The sequence below is a fragment of the Halichoeres trimaculatus genome, unplaced genomic scaffold, assembly GCF_033239565.1.
Source record: "Halichoeres trimaculatus isolate MK-OKI-2021-1 unplaced genomic scaffold, fHalTri1.1 fHalTri1_scaffold_12, whole genome shotgun sequence".
In the NCBI taxonomy this organism is placed as follows: domain Eukaryota; kingdom Metazoa; phylum Chordata; class Actinopteri; order Labriformes; family Labridae; genus Halichoeres; species Halichoeres trimaculatus.
The window spans coordinates 36,207,423-36,223,992 of NW_027437190.1; the positions used below are offsets into that span (position 1 = coordinate 36,207,423).

General features: G+C 43.7%; 1 protein-coding gene across 1 annotated transcript in view; it reads left to right on the plus strand.

The window, feature by feature from the left end:
• Nucleotides 1-1,389: 1,389 nt before the first annotated feature.
• tmod4 (tropomodulin 4 (muscle)) overlaps nucleotides 1,390-16,570 on the plus strand; it is a 39,539-nt gene continuing 24,358 nt past the window's right edge. Inside the window, exon 1 of the mRNA XM_074684312.1 lies at nucleotides 1,390-1,407. The gene's annotated coding sequence lies outside the window, so the exon portion shown is untranslated. The remainder of the gene's footprint in view (nucleotides 1,408-16,570) is intronic.

The window sequence follows — 16,570 nt, forward strand, 5'->3', positions numbered from 1 at the left end:
ACTAAATGTTTCTGCTACATGATGAACCAGTTTTCTCCTCAGCTGCTTTGTTTGAAGTTGGTTTGGTTTCAAAGATCAGTTTGACCGTCGATCACTAAACGTGTTGAATGTGTGTCATCAGGGGAGCGGTTAAACCTGAACAGCCTTAAAGGAAACAGGAAGTCGATCAGCTGCTGTGAACCAGACGAGCATGAAACTGTCTGAAACTCACAGGGACATCGGGCTTCATACCTCAGGGTCAGTGAAGGAAATCAGCTTTCAGCCCACGCTGTCCTCACATGATGCACCGTGACCGTTGGCGACCATCACCTGGAGTCAGGTGCAGACGGTTAAACCGTGATGGGCACAGAAAGAGAAAGTTTGAACCTGATCTGGCTGCCTCGTTAAGACTACAAACTCATCAAACGTGACCCAACTAGATTGTTTTATTAAAGCAATCAGACCTTTTATATCAGGCTGGGAAACTCTCGATTTATCCAGAATGCACCGTGGTTTTTGATGCAAACCTCCAGGGGAGAGTGGAGGTGAATGATTGACCCAAAGTGCCCGTGCTGGGGAGGACTCGTGATCTTAAGGCTGTTTATATCGATTCTTCCTGTTTGATGCAAAAACCTAAGATGGATTTTCCAGGTCCAAAGTAAAACAGCATGACAACAGGCCTTACATGAAGTCATGTGACTTCTTTTTGTCCTGGAGCCCAGCCTGAGATTTATCATCGGATAAAGAAAAAACCCTTTCAGGTTAAACATTGATCAGGAACTTTCCAGGACGTGTGTGTGAGTGTTTTATTTCTGACGTTTAGATTCACAAAAACCAAACACCAGAACATTAGACTCTCAGAAAGCTGCTCCCAGGTTTTCTTAGAGTCCGTTTTCTCAGTCTGTTCCCCCTCCCCGCCCCCCCGCGCCCCTCGCCGTCCCGGGCCGTGTGTGTGTGGCATGTGGTTTGGATTCCTGCCCAGGGTCTATTCACTGTGGGAGAACAAGGCCCCCCAGTGTGCTCTGTTTTCCACATTCCTGGGCCCTGACATCAGCCCGGCTGCAGGAAGGGGCTGTGTGCGGGAAGAGGCCCCCCTGACCCCGCAGTCTGGCTGGCGGACCCTGGTGGAGTGCGGGCCCCCGCCATCTCTGACAGCACAAGCCCCCGAAACAAAGCAATCAAAGGGATGCTTTACATACCACATGTTGTTTTCAGGCATAAATTAGACGGAGATGCTGGGCTTCGTTAAGATGGATTATCCCCCCCATGGACCGCCGTAGACCGCCATGGACCGCCATATGGAAATTTAGGTCACTCTCTGAATGTAAATATTTTCCTGTGACGACAACACGCCACCCACGACACGCCAGTTTCTGGTCCAGTTTGGTCCTGGACACAGTCTGACGCTGAATAAGCAGAAATTTGTTTGTAAGCAAGTGTTTGTCTATTTGTATGTTAAACTGTCCCGTTAAACTAAAACTTGAGCCACATTCACCTGAAAAGTCTGCAAAAGTTGTCTTATTTTAAGACATCAGGAGACAAAAATGACGCCTGATTTTTGGTAAAGAGTTAAAAAATCATTCATAAAATACATTTCTGTCAGTTAGGGGCAGTAAAGCCTTTTGTTTTTAACTTACAGCTTTTAATTTAATGTTTTATATGATTTCCTGTCATTCATGAATCTGTCTGAGACATTAGACGGAGTGGTGATCCTGCCGACAACGCCACCATCATAAAATGTCATATGTGGAATGCTACCCCAAAGTCAAATCATCAAGTTTCTCAGAGTCTTTTGGTGAATCTGAAGGTTTTGCATGAAGGACTTATCCACTAGAGGTTTTCAAACGCACGTTTTCCAGGAGAAGTCTGAAAGAAGTCCCCCTGTCTTTTTTTATTTTTATTTTTTTATTATTATCATTTTGTTGTATTTATTATTATTTTTTATTATTTTATTTTTTATTAAAAAAATAAATAAAATAAATAAACAAGTCCCCCTGTCTTTTTAAATTTTTATTTATTTTTATTATTATTTTATTGTTTTTATTATTATTTTTTATTATCTTTTTCTATTTTTTTGATTAAAAAAATAAATTAAAAAAATGAAGAAGTCCCCACGTCTTTTTAATTTTTTTAAATTTTTATTCTTTTGAATTTTTTTATTTTATTTTATTATATTTTTTATTATATATTTTTTACATATATAAAATAAAATAAAGAAATAAAACAAACAAAAAAAAAAAGAAGTCCCTCTGTCACAGGGAAATGAAAGAATGAAGCATGGACGGTTGAACCAGTGTTTTCATTTAGAAATTGACTAGTTAATGACACGTCTCAGTCTGCATCTCTCATTGTTTTTCCATCACAGGAAGTTCGAACAGGAACTCAAACTGGAGACTCTGACGCAGCTTAAAGCAGTGAAACAGACGTAATGATGATTTGATGTTTGTGTATTATGGCGTTGTGGGTAGGTGTCACCGCTTCAGAAACCAGCGTGTGACGTCACTGAGATAACCTCCATGTTTTACTCAGCCTGATGTTTCAAACAGACACACACGAAACACATGAAATCACAAATGAAGACAACAAATTTAGAAGTAAAGGTCCAATTTCACCTTTAACTGAACCAATCAGGTGTTAATGTAAAAACTTACTGATCAAACTCAAATTAGTCACAGGAATAGAAAATATGAAATATATAATATTTATATTTCCAAACTCGTGAGTCTCTGACACATTTAGAGCAGTAAAACAATCCCATTGACTCCAACAACTGACGATTATTTCGAGAAATGATTGATAACAGCGAGCCCTGAATCAGGCCAGGCTTCTGATCACTGAGGAACTTTTTTTTTGTCAATTTAGTAGAGAAGTCTTTAAACTTTAGGACCTAAATCTTGTAAATTTACAGCTTTTTTTCTTAAATTTTAACTATGCCTTCACACACTGAGACCATTTTTTCCATCCAAAACTGATGGACGTTAAAGAAATTCAATCCTACTTCATGTCAGTCCTGTTTTCTCGCTAATACTGAAACTTTTCACCATTCTGCTTTTTGGGGGGAACATGTTTTATTATTTTTTGTGTTTTTCACATCCACCATGGTCGTTTCCAGGATTGTTTGTCTTTTCAGAGACGCCACAGGCTACTCGCAACATCGTCAGCATCATTTAATCCAGTGGGCAGATTATCATTTCAGGATTTAGTGTGCATTTAGTGTATTTGCATGACATTTTTTTATGTGTGTGTTTGTATGCGCGTGTGTGTGTGTGTGTGTGTGGGGAATTACAAATCCAAAGAACACATCCAAGAATAACAGACTTGTGTGTGAAGGTCTTAGATCATCTTCTTCTACAACTTAACAAGATAATTTTTTAATAAATGTACGATGATGATAACCACGTTACTTCATATCACACTTTTTTCACCACAAATCTAAAAACTTTATTCCTGCAAAATTGAACTCAACTCTCAAAGTCTCTTTCCTATTATTCTCTAATATGGCCCTTATCCTCTGCCGTAGTTTTCTGCCTCACATTAAGTTGTTTTAAAGTCATCCTCAGGTTTTAGAGGTTCGGTATCCTGCGGGGTGAAACAGACAGTTTTAAAAAAACATGGACATCTACGGTGGCCTGGAGAGCTCACTGCACTGCAACTTAAAAAAAACAAACAAAAACAAAAAACATGCAAATGTTGAAAACATCCTCATCAATTTGACAACAGGTGCACAGCTTTTAAAAATGCACAGCAAAGACCACAACATTAGAAAAATGTGATGAAAATACACCATGACCAAACAGAAATGTCAGACTTGTTGATTTTCAGTCACAGCTCCATGACACAAACTCTGACAGATCATCCAATAAATCAATAACACACTTTTTACCTCGTTTTCCAACACAACTGGTGCAAAGAAAACCATAACAGAGCCAAAACAAGTGTGTCTGGACATGTGCATCACTTTTCAGTGTCCTCTGGAAACACTTCCCTTGTGTTGTGGTCTTTGCAGCGCGTTTGTCAGATTGATGAAGATGTTTTCTTCATTTGCTTGTGTGTTTTCTTAAGCTGCAGCGCTGTGAGCTCTCAGGGCCACCGTAGACATCTTTATGAAGTGACGTCTGTGCAGAATGAGGACGAGCAGAAGTCTGAAACTTCCCTCAGCTGTGGAAACAGATAGTTTCAGATAAAGTCCACAGCCTGCCCTCCCTCACCGATCATCCTTTGTGTTCAGACTTTCCCTAATAAGGAAGTCTCTGCGTGAGTTTCCGTTCAGTTTTTCCTCCAGTTCCTCTCTGTTCTGCTTTCAGGACCCATGGTGTTTGTGCTGAGGACAGGTTATTTGATTATCTGGAGCACAGAGCTGCTCAAACTGTGGGTCCTGGTCTAAATGTGAACGTGAGGCCCTCTCTGCTCGTTCAGGAGCAGTTTGGAGAAGTTTAACGTGAGCTTTCTCCTCCTGACTGGCTCTGCTCAGACCTAAAGCTCACGGCGTCCTGCAGCCTGCACTTTTTTTATCCTGAATGTTTTCCTGCTGCAGTCATCGGTCCAAGCATTCGAGCACATGGCCCAGCATTCCCCCCCAGACGCAGCTCGACTCGGGTTTCCCGTAAGCAAGAAGCGAAGGCCAAGTGTGTGTGTGTGTGTGTGTGTGTGTGTGTGTGTGTGTGTGTGTGTGGGAGGCCGAGTGGGCTGGTTCGAGAGGCGGGGGGAGGAGAGGGGTGAAGGCGTGGAAGCGTGGGAGGAGGAGACATCAAAGACCGGGGGAAATGGGATCCCCTGGTCCAGACAAAGCCGGCTGTGGGGCTCAGAGACAAAGGAAACGCGATCCACCACGTGACCGTGAACGCCACGCATGCCTCCCCGTCTGGCTCCATTCAGCTTTTCACTCATTCAGCTTCATCAGGCCCCAGCGCCACCACGGGACCCTGGACCAGACCGATCCCAGAGTCCCTGAGGGGTCCATGCAGGAAGACCCGTCTCTGTTAGTCCTGCTCTAAAGTAATTTCACCTGTTCGTGTTTTAAACCCACAGCTGTGACACATCAAACACTTCCCTCTGAGTCTGTTTAAACTCTTTGTTTGGCTCAAAACATCTCAAACCTGCCCGGCTGGAAAACATGTTTTCCCTGATGCGTGTTATCAATGAAAGCTGCGTCACGTGATCTCTGAGGACGAAAACCTGCTCCCAACAATCTATGAAACAGACAGGAGAAATCAATCCAGCTGAACAGATCTGTGGATTTGTTTTGGAGAGACCCTCCTGACTCTTCAGTGACTCAATGAGTTTGTTGACCTTTGACACACTCACACGCTCCGCTGACCAACAACAAACAGCTCCGTCAGCGCCGACCTGTGACCGGAGGAAGCAGCTGATTGAGACGCAGGACGCCAACTCAGTCAGTAAGGAGCCTCTCCTCATCCAGGCTGTCTTCACTGACCTCTGAAAATCTTTTGGCAAAACGTCTAAGTCCAGATCTTTTGGATCTGAATCAGAGGAGAGCCGGAGACGTACCTGACACAGACCTGGTGGAAGTGAGCCGTCATGTTCAGCTGCTTTGAGACCCCTCTTTTTGTTTGATGGGGATTAGCATCTCAGTCTCAAAAGTTAGTGCAAAAAAGTTCAGACATAGTTAAGAAAAAGTTTCTTTAACTTTGGCAGGAAGAAGAATTTTAGTGTCTTGCACAAAACCAGGACAGGTCCCAAATTACCAACCCGTACCGCTCCACTTTCTGGGACCCTTCTGTCATGCTTTTCTTCTTCGTTGGATTTATTAGCGGGTAAACTGTGTCACGTTGCTATGGCGTCACGCTATCATGTAGCTGATGCAGCTATCAGCATCCAGCTTACACGCCGCCTACCAAGAAGGACACGGTTTGGAAACACAAACAGGATCAGGCTTTACTGATCCAACCCGTACCAAACTGGACTGATCCAAACCGAACCACTTGGTGGAAACAGGGCCTGAAGTTTCAGCTGTTTTCATGATTCATCATGACATAAAAACCTTGTGTTTGTTGTGTTGCCGTGCTGACAGTGCCGTGATGAAGGATTTTCCAATTCCTTAAAATCACCCGAAGGAAACAGGGACCAAGGAGAGAGGAAGCATTTTTAGGGAGTTGAAGTCGAGGACACACTGCTCAGTCCTTTGACCTTTATTCAAAAAGTGACATCTTTGTTTCTGTTTTTTTTTAGTATCTTGACTTAAAATTCAGAATGCTGACATAAACTGATGTCTCTCCCTTTTTTTCTCTGATTTCTAAATTCAAAGTCTAAACTTTGTGAATCCTGAGATCAGAGTCTAAACCTTCCTAAAATCATCTTCCAGACCCTCCTCCTCCTCCTCCTCCTCCTCCTCTGTAAGAACATCTCCGTTACTAACAGGCCTCTGAACCTTTCACCGTCTTTAATCATAAAATAAACTCATGGTGTGTGTTGTGTTGCCATGGTAACAGCAGCATCACGTTGGATGATGTCTTCACACATCACTCTGACTCCTGAGTGATGCGGTCAGGTGAAGGTGAGCGTGGCAGAGACACGTTGGGGACACGGTTTGTCTCGACATGTCCTTCTCTCCACGATGTGTTTGATCCTCAGTGATGACCTACTTCCCTTCTCTAGGATCACACCTTTACCTGAGGGCCAGCTGAGTGTGTGTGTGTGTGTGTGTGTGTGTGTGTGTGTGTGTGTGTACAGGTGTTTGACTTATGTAAGGTGTTTTTCCATGAACCAGAGTCTGAGAGCTGTGGATTTAACAGTTGAGACAAAGACTGGATCAGAGAGTCCAAGGTTCAGGTTTTTCCCTGACTTCTACGACTTTCCCTCAGATGTTTCAGGTGTGTGAAGTTTCTTTGTTGAGGAGAAACAGAAATGTAAGCAGCCCGTGTTCCTGTTTATCAAGCCTTCTGCTTTCAAAGAATGGTGTAATAGCCCTTTAATCATGTTTGAACAGTACCTGTCAATCAGCTGTTCTCTTCCAGGGCGGCTCAACCTTTAAATATTCTATTTAATGACTATGATTGGTTAAATGTTGGATCTGAGAGCTTCCTGTGTGAGTCAGCAGAAACCCATTGGTCCACTGAGCCTCACCCTTCACCTGACAGTGACGCGGCTGCTCACCATGTTCCCAGGTGTGCCACAGGAAGTCCTCGTCTCGCTCTGATGCTGGCTGAGATAAGAGCTGAGTGTAAACTTCAAACCAGTTCATGTCGCCGCAGAAATGCAGGAACAATGTGAGAAATGTTTGAAGCAAACATCGAGAAACGTGACTGAGCTGGAGTGTTCTCCTTCCTGGATTACAGCGCCATGACTCTGCAGGCCGAGGACCACACCAGGAGTTTCTACGAGAACATCAGAGAGTCTCACTTTTATTTTACTGTTTAACATCCACTGTTTAGAATGAAATTACCAACAAAAACTGTTATTTTTAAGTGTTATTTATCAGGATCTGTGTTCAAACGATTTCTGTGATTAATTTTGTAGTGATGGTGGACACTGGAGCCTAACTGTCAGACAGAAAAAGGACAGAAGAAGAAGAAAGAGAAACAGGAGAGAGAAAGAGCATAGGCAAAAGGCTAAAACATGAGCTAAAGGCTAAAACATTAGCAGAAGGCTTAAACATGGGCTAAAGGCTAAAACACGACCTAAAGGCTAACTCAAGAGCTAAAAACTAAAACACGAGCTAAAGGTTAACACACAGACTAAAGGCTAAAACATAACCTTTACTAAAACACACACTAAAGGCTAAAACATGAGCTAAATGCAAAAACACAAGCTGAAGGCTAAAATATCAGCTTAAGGCTAAAACAAGAGCTAAAGGCTAAAACACAAGCTAAAGGCTAAAACACAAGCTAAAGGCTAAAACATGAGCTAAAGGCTAAAACATGAGCTAAAGGCTTAAACAAGAGCTAAAAGTGTACACACGATCTAAAGGCGAAAACATGAGATTAAGGCTAACACTCGAGGTAAAGGCTAACATACAAGCTAAATGCTTGAACGTGAGCAAAAGGCTAAAAACGAGCTAAAGGCTTAAACGTGAGCTAAAGGCTAAAAACGAGCTAAAGGCTAACACACAGGTTAATCTGTGTTTCGGGTTAAAAAGAAGCTCTCACAGCCGTCACCTTCGCTTCACGTCATCTCCCTCCTCCCCTCACTTCCTGTCCCCTCCTGCTGAAGTAATGTTTGGACTTGTCTATAAAAAGCTTCCGGTTGTGTAAACCGTGGTATCAGTCTTTATTGGGGTCATAACTGCACAGAGCTGAGCTCTCAGAAAGTCTCTGTAGATCTGAGTGAACTAGAATGAGTCTACGTGTGGGGCACAGCCAGGCTTATCTCTCTGAACACAGATAGGAACAGCTGTAAACACCAGGGGGTACTTCAGTTAGCCCGCTGCTACGTTTGAAAAATGCAACAACTTCATCTGCTGCTATCAGAGGAGTTTAATGACATAACCAGCCACCAGGGGGCAGAACACACCTGGACGTCATGTTTAACGGACTAACAGCCTTTTGAAAAGTTGAATCATGCTCTTAAGTTTCATCCTGACAAAGTCTGACAAAGTCTCTGAGGTGAAGCCGTCCTGGAAACGCTGAATCAAGCTAATCCTTGGATTCATGTCGGCACAGATTGGTTTTTCCATGATTCACACTCTTTGTTGATGCTTTGTTGGGATGAATCTGTTGCTTTGTAGCTGGAAAGACAGTACCGACTCTGGCCACAGGTGTCAGTGCAGTCAACGCCAAATGCAGGTTTATAAGTGGAGAAAAGGCTGAAAATATCTGCAGACTTTTATTTTTTGATACTTTTTAAATATTTTTCACTGCAGCTTAGAGAAAAACACGGTCCTCCTCCCTTGCAGCTCCTTCTCCTGTTTGTGTCTGAGCTGAGCAGTCCAAAGGCCTCTGACCTTTAGCTGCAGGCACACCTAACCTAATCTTATCCTCATGTTTGGCAATCAGGCTCAACCTTTGGCACATTTCGGTTCCACCTTAAATGAACAGTCTGATCCGTGCTGCAGGAATGCATGACAGCAGCACCACGCCCGCGGGCTGATCGCTCCTTTAAATCAGAACATTTTAATTTGAGTGAGCTGCAGACTTCCTCGCTCATGACTGTGCTGCAGGGAAACTCTCTCTGTGCTGGCAGACAGAAAGTAAAGACAGTCAGGACTCAGGACTCAGGGCTCAGGGCTCAGGCTCTGACAGGTCTGGACCAGCTTCAGGGCTACAGAGGCTCACTCAGAGCCCGGCCCAGGAATGTGTCTCATGTGGTCTGTTTGATGTGAACTCTGAGTCTGGATCTGGGCCAGATGACGAACGGGAACATCACAAACACAACGTGGAGGCAGTGGAGGACGGGGGTTGTGTTTCCTGTCAACAGAGGCTGATGTTCCCTCGCTGTAATCACACTGAACACGTTGAGCACGTACTACACACACACACACACACACACACTCACACACACACACACACACACACACACACACACACACACACACACACACACACACACACACACACACACACACACACACACACTCACACACACACACACACACAAAGGAGAGGCAGGGGGAATGGACTGCACTCGTCATCACACAAAGCCCTTTTGTCTGCTCTGGAAACATCTCGTTAGCTCCCCCTAGTGGCCACACAAAGTTGGAAATAACCTGTTTTCTGAAGAATTCCATCTACGTATTTCCTCATTTCAGTGAATGAGGAAATGACCCGGGCTCTCTGAGAGGAAACAGCACCTCAGCGGTGGGAGCAGAGGAACCAGGAAGAAACTGGATCGTTGAGGTGAAAACGAGAGGAGAGCGCGTCGTGGTGTATGTGAAAACAAAGGGAGAGCCCCAAAGACTTCCTGTGAAACTGGGAGAAAAACCCTCCACCTCCCCCAAAACTGAGAAACACTTTACATATTCTGCTTGAGTGATCCTCCAACATGTGTTTCATTATTTCTGGGCAGAAATCTGCGTCACGACATGCTCAGAAACGTCTCAGTGTTGATGTTAAAGGGCATCTGGTGACAACAGGAGGTGGAGAAATACAGATTTTACACTTCAATGAAAGGAAACATATGACTGTAGAGGGTTAAAGATGAGTTTTTCAAGCTAGTTTGACTAATTTAAATGTTTTTTTAGGAATCACAATCAGAATCAGAATCAGCTTTATTTGCCAAGTATTTCCAGAAAACAAGGACTTTGACTCCGGTTTAAGCTGCACTCTCTCAGTACAAATGTTGTGGAAAGAAAAACACTGAGAAACACTAAATATTTAAAAAGTAGAAAATAGAACTGAAGTAGTCAGGGAAATAATAATTATAATATTAAATGTATCATGTATCAGTCAATCTTATTATGAAGTTTTTAAACCAGGCTTTAAATATTTGTTGTAAAAATCCTCAGTTTTCAATGGGTGTGTATGTGGTTCCAGGAGTTTCTGTGGCCAGCCTCAAGTGGACACTTGAGGAACTGCAGTTTTCAGCTTTCGTGTCAGATTTGTTTTTCTCACAGCCAAAGATCACTGCTTGGTCAGAAAAACAACAAACATCCAGAGTTTAAAAAATGAACTTAAGTAGAAGTGTGATAAGCTGCACTTCCTCAAGTGTCCACTAGGAGGCTGGCTGCAAAGCAAGAAGTGAGACACACAAACTGTTTATAGTCTCTAAAGACTGGTAAACTTGCGTTTGCGATGCATCACTTCCTGCATTTCGGAAACGGTCGCTATGGATGCACAAGTGTTGAAAAATATTAAATCCATGTGTTTTCTCTCGTGCTGATTCAGCGCGTTTCATTTCCACACATCACGCTCTCAGAAACCATAACCATAACCATAACGTGGCCTTTGGTCTTGGTAATTTTCCAACTCTTTAGGAAGTAGATTTCTCTATAGCTCGTCTGTTTGGATTATATTAGAGCTTCTGTTTGGCGTTGATTACAGTGACACCTGTGGCCAGAATCAGTAGTGTTTCTCCAGGGTGAAGACTCAGTTTCCCATGAGCACCATCACCCACTAAAGATGTGAATCTTAAGCTGCGTTTCCACCAAGCAGTCCAGGTCGGTTCAGTACGGTTTGAGCCTGATCCACAGCAAACTGTGCCCTCTCGTGGTAGGCGGCGTGTAAGCCTGATGCTGAGAGCTGCATCTGTTAAACAATAGCGTGACGCCGTAGCAGCGTGACACAGTTTACCCCACTAATTAAACCAACGAAGAAGAAAAACGCGACACAGGAAACAAAGAGCAACGATGGAAGACATGCAGCATTTCAAGAGAAATACAGCCGCTGTCGGGGTAAGTGACGATTCTTTTAGACCAATCAACGGTCTGCATTGTTGTAGCTCCACCTTCAGAGGGCAGATCAGTTCAGCCTGGCACCCATACGTAAGGGTCCCAGAAAGTAGGTCTTGGTTTTTAGGAACTGTCCCGGGATAAGTCAGTGGAAACGCAACAAAACGCGTGCCGTACCAAGACGAACCGAACCAGTCTGCTTGGTGAAAACGCAGCTTTACAGGCAGAACTGATCTCATTTTCAACACTACTTTCCTTCATTTAAGACATTTTTCCCAGAATGCAAAGCAACAAGGTGAAGTATTTATCTGTAGTGGATGTTTTTAGGTTGTTTTTATGCATCACTTCCTGTCCTGCTCAGTCTGCCTGATGGTAAACTGTCGTGTCACAGCTCAGGCATCCAGCAAAATGAGTTCGGGCGTGTTTCTGCTGCAACTCGCCGGAGCAGGGACGGAGCCGGACCAAAACGTTAACTTATTGACTTGAATATAAACCTTCAGCTTTCTTCTGCTCTGACATCCACCATCACCACCATATCTTTGACCCCTGGTTGCCTCAGTCAGCTGAGGTATGTAAACAGTTTCATTCATTCAAAAGAAGAAGAAGCACGAGGAGATGACATGAGACTATTTTTTAGATAAAATCTGTTGTTGTTTTATTTTCTAAGATCCAGAGAGATGACTCAGACCTCTCCAGGAGCTCACGTCTCTTTGGCTCTTTAACTTTTGGTATAGAGACGTGTTTCTCACAGCCTGCAGAGCAGCAGGAAGTGTGTGTGTGTGCGTCACCTAAACTGACACTGTGTGTTTTCTCTGGGTTGCCACATGTGTCTGCGTTGGTTGCCAGACTGTGGCAACTCAGTGTTAAACCCACCACTCATGGCTAACGGGCAGAAAGTTTCAATTTCATCTAAAGAGCTGAAAGTTTATAAACGTGTCCCTGAAACACGTCGTGATGACTCGAGCTCGGGGTTTATTTTAGTCTCAAACCACTAAACTGGATCACACTTCCCCCCAACAAGCACCACCACAGCGTGTGTGTGTGTGTGTGTGGGGAGTCATTAACTAGAAACACCTACACACAGAGCGTATAAAAACCACACACACACACGTATGAACCCGTGCTCTGTAAGGGAGAATTTCCAGTGGCTGAATCTTTTGGAAATTTGATGAAACTGTTTTGGCCCAGGTCTGATCTGATGACTCACAGCTCTGTCAACTCAAACAGTGACAGGAAGTCGACCTTCAGGGGGAACGACGTCTTTCCCCGCTAAATCAGTTTGATCACATGACTCCTCTGAATCTCTGTGTTGTCCTCTCAGACCTCAGACTCTGTGTTTCTGCAGCTGATGCTCGTGGATTCATGTGAAGTGACGAAGGGTCGAGTGTGTTTTCCTCGGCGTGCAGACGTAAAGAAGCTGCAGACATGAAGAAGCTGCAGACGTGATGAAGCTGCAGACGTGAAGAAGCTGCAGACGTGAAGAAGCTGCAGACGTGAAGAAGCTGCAGACGTGAAGAAGCTGCAGACGTGAAGAAGCTGCAGACGTGAAGAAGCTGCAGACGTGAAGAAGCTGCAGACGTGAAGAAGCTGCAGACGTGACGAAGCTGCAGACGTGAAGAAGCTGCAGACGTGAAGAAGCTGCAGACGTGAAGAAGCTGCAGAGCGGAGCCGGGACACGCAGACGTGCAGATACAGAGGATGTTGACACACAGTTGCATCGAGCTTTAGAGGAAATGTAAGAGGGAAATTAAGAGTTTAAGAGGTCATCACCTCAGGAAACACGTGCAGGACATGAAAACATGTTGACCACTGATCAGTCAGTCTCCTAACACACGTGTTAACGTTAATCTGTCTGATTGATGCAGATCTCCTCCGCTCCTGCTCCGAGTTTCTCTGTAGGGATCGATAAAGTTTCTTTGACCTCAGGTTAGAGGAAGTTAATTACCGTCCTTTAAAGGTTTCAACCAATCAGAATCAAGCATCTCACACAGTCTGGAGACCAGTAAGAAAGCAGAGTGATCATCCTAAATATTGAAAATTAGGAAAGTCGTCTTTTCTTCAGGGTCATCAGTCAAACACCCTCATGGTGACTCTTTAAGGTCGTCTCTGCGCACTCCTCGGTGTCTGTGCGTTGACATTTGTGCAAGTCTTTGAGTTTTTGTTTGTTGTTATCATGAGCTTACATGCTGAGGTGTTTTTGTCTCAATCTCAAACTACGCCCCCTGTTGGGAATCATCTGGAACTGACGTTTTTTACCCCTTTCTTCTCCCAATGTTGCTATTTCATATCTATTACAAAGGGGGCGCTGCAATCAATAAAGTATTCTGATTCTGATTCTGATTCTGGTTGAGTCTGACCCAGGTTTGGACCAGCTGAGCCCAGACTCTAACCATATTTACGTTCAGACTTAAAACAAACTTTCTCTGCTCTTCTAAAAGTGTTGTTGACATATGGAGAAAAAAAAAGGGAATTGCAAAACATCACCAGACCAGCAGAGGGCGGTAATGCAACAACAGAGGCTTTTTATACCTGTGCTCGAGGTTTGTTTCACTGCAGGTGGATTTATTCACACTTGAAAGGAAATATGTGTGAGTGAAAAAGCTGTCGACGGTCAAAGCTGTTTCTTAAAGTCCAGAAACCCAAACAGAAGGACTCTGAGCGGGATGCTTCCTCCTCTAACAGATTCAGACCCTCGTTAAATCCTGATCTGAGGAGCAGATTATGACACATACGTATATCAAACTAAACCAGGATGACTTCCCCAGGACTTCTTCTGAAAGTGAACAGCCTGCCCTCCATCCAGGACTTGATCCGGTCCAGGACCAGGGAGCGAGCTGGTAGCTTCTCTGTAGACCCCTCACACCCTGGACACAAACTGTTGAAACTCTAGTTTTTCTATTTTTGTAAAATTCAGTGTTAATTCACAAATAACTGTTCAGTGAGAGTGCAGCTTAAACTGAAGTCATATTCCTTTTTTTCCTGAAGATAAAAAGGATCCTGATCCTGGTTCTGATTCTGGTTCTGGTTCTGCTGTAACCTGGATCTCCTCTGACACGTTCAGCTGAAGGTCTCCAGTTTACAGGGTCACTCTTTAAACTGGAACACCAGGAGCTGACAGAGACACATTCACACCATCAGGATCAGAGGAGACCACTGGTTAGGGGGTACTAAACCAAGACCTTCACAGCTGGGGGGTCAGCTGACTGTGGGCAGATTGCAGGCTCCGCCCTCCAAAGTTCCTGGATCTCCTTTGTGGGGTTATTTTCAGGGTTATTTACTCCTATAAACTAAATTTCTACCCTACTTCCTACAGTCGAAATGCAGCTTCTGTCTCTCAGTGACACATGGACCCTCAGAGCATCTGGAGCCACTTTCTTTCTCTCCTGATCTTACCTTTATTAGTTTCTATAATGAAACAAATACGTCAGAGAGAAAACAGGAAGCTGAGAGAAGGATGGTTATGATGAGGCTAAGAGGAGACAGAAGGGGAAAGGTGAAGTTCAGGGTCAGAGGAAATAAAACCTTCGACCAGGATTTTAGAGACTCTGAAAACTGAGGAACTAAAGAGGAAAGCTCTGTTTGAAGACTAAAAAAATGTTTGTGCACATTTCAGAAGATCACTCAGTCTCTGGGCTTAGAGTCCAAACCTGGAGGAGCAGCGCTCAGTTTGATCCTCTACATCTGTGAGAAAATCAGCTCTAATGAAACTCTGAGATCCTCTAAATCCAGACAGAAAACTCATTTTTCTACAACTGCTTTCATTAAAATATCTGATTAAATTACAGACCCACATTATAAAATCTGTTTTATTATATTTTAACTTTCTTTTTCTGTTGTTTAATGTTTTTTTTTGCTTGAACTTCAGTCTGTTTTCTGCTCCTCCTCACTGAAATGTGCTTTATAAATAATCTACGACCTGACTGACCAATCACCACTACTCCACCTGTCTGTCTCATGCAAATGCAGCAGATGCAGCAGATGCAGCAGGGGTGCAGCAGGTGCAGCAGGTGCAGCAGGTGCAGCAGGTGCAGCGCCTCCTGTCTGACTGTTGCTCTGACAGACCCAGAGGTAGAAAGTGTGTGAGAACCGTCGTGTTTCCCTCTCCGCTGCGTCTGTGTCCGTCTGAGCGCTGCAGGTTAAATCCAAAAAGAAAACACAGGAACACACCTGTGTTTTTATTTACTGCTGTTGGAGTCATGGAGATGAGAGCACAGAATGCAGTCAGACATCACACCAACAGGTATGAGAGGAATCTGCTTTCTCAGAGAGAGGTCACCTGAGCTGAACCAAACACCTCAGACTCTGTTTCTGTTTCTGTAAAACTGGTGAAAAGTTGATCCACCAGCCCAGACTCTGACCCTGCCCTGTGGAGGTTATTTATAAAGCATGATTTGTTCAAATGTCAGATTTATCCTCTCATAATGAGCTCAGTGTTGCTCTCAGCGCGTCCTGTTTTTCTCATGCAGCCCTCGGCTCGTTCCCAGCTCGCTGCCAAACACTGGAGGGCATTGTGCTGTCAACACAGGGTTGCCTGTTCGAGGGCAACGATTTCATAAGACCTGCAGAGCTGCTGTTTACAGCCTGGGCGTCTGTCTGCTGCCCCCTGGTGGACGGACAGAGGAGGAAACTGGCTCACTATGGGGGTCAAACAGTGAAACTGAGGAAATGACTTTAATAAAGGAAAACCATCTCTAAAGCGCTGAAAAATTACTTTTTTTTATTCACAGGTCGATCAGCTGGAGTTTATGAGACGTCATGAAAACTCAGAGCTGGAGATAATTTTCATAAATATCTTCAAATTAACAAACAAACCTGTCAGTAAAAAGAAGTCTGATGTTTACAGCGGGTCCCTCTACATGGAGGCCTGAAATGTGTCTACGGTAACACAGCATGGACAAATCAGTGACGGCCATATGCATTTTTTTTGGGAGAAATCTCTGAAGGAGATGAGGACATTATTTTGTTTTGGTAGATATGATGTTAAAAACTTGACGAGCAGAGGATAATGTTTATTGAGCTATTTGTCCTCAGAGGCCTTTAGCTACCTGTAGTGGAATGATCATCCTCTAGGGGGCAGAATACAATTTTATTTTTTTATTTTAACAGGTTTTTAAAGAAAATATTTACAGTGTTTTTGAGAGAGAGGTCTTTAAAAATCATGGATCAGATATGATATTTTAACACTATCAATAGAAGTTTCCATACATTTTTCACAAACACCCGTTATTTGTTTTTCTGATTTTTTTTTTTTCCTGATGGCAGAATCGACAACATTTAAATTTAATCAGGTCTGTTGATGTCTCTCCAACT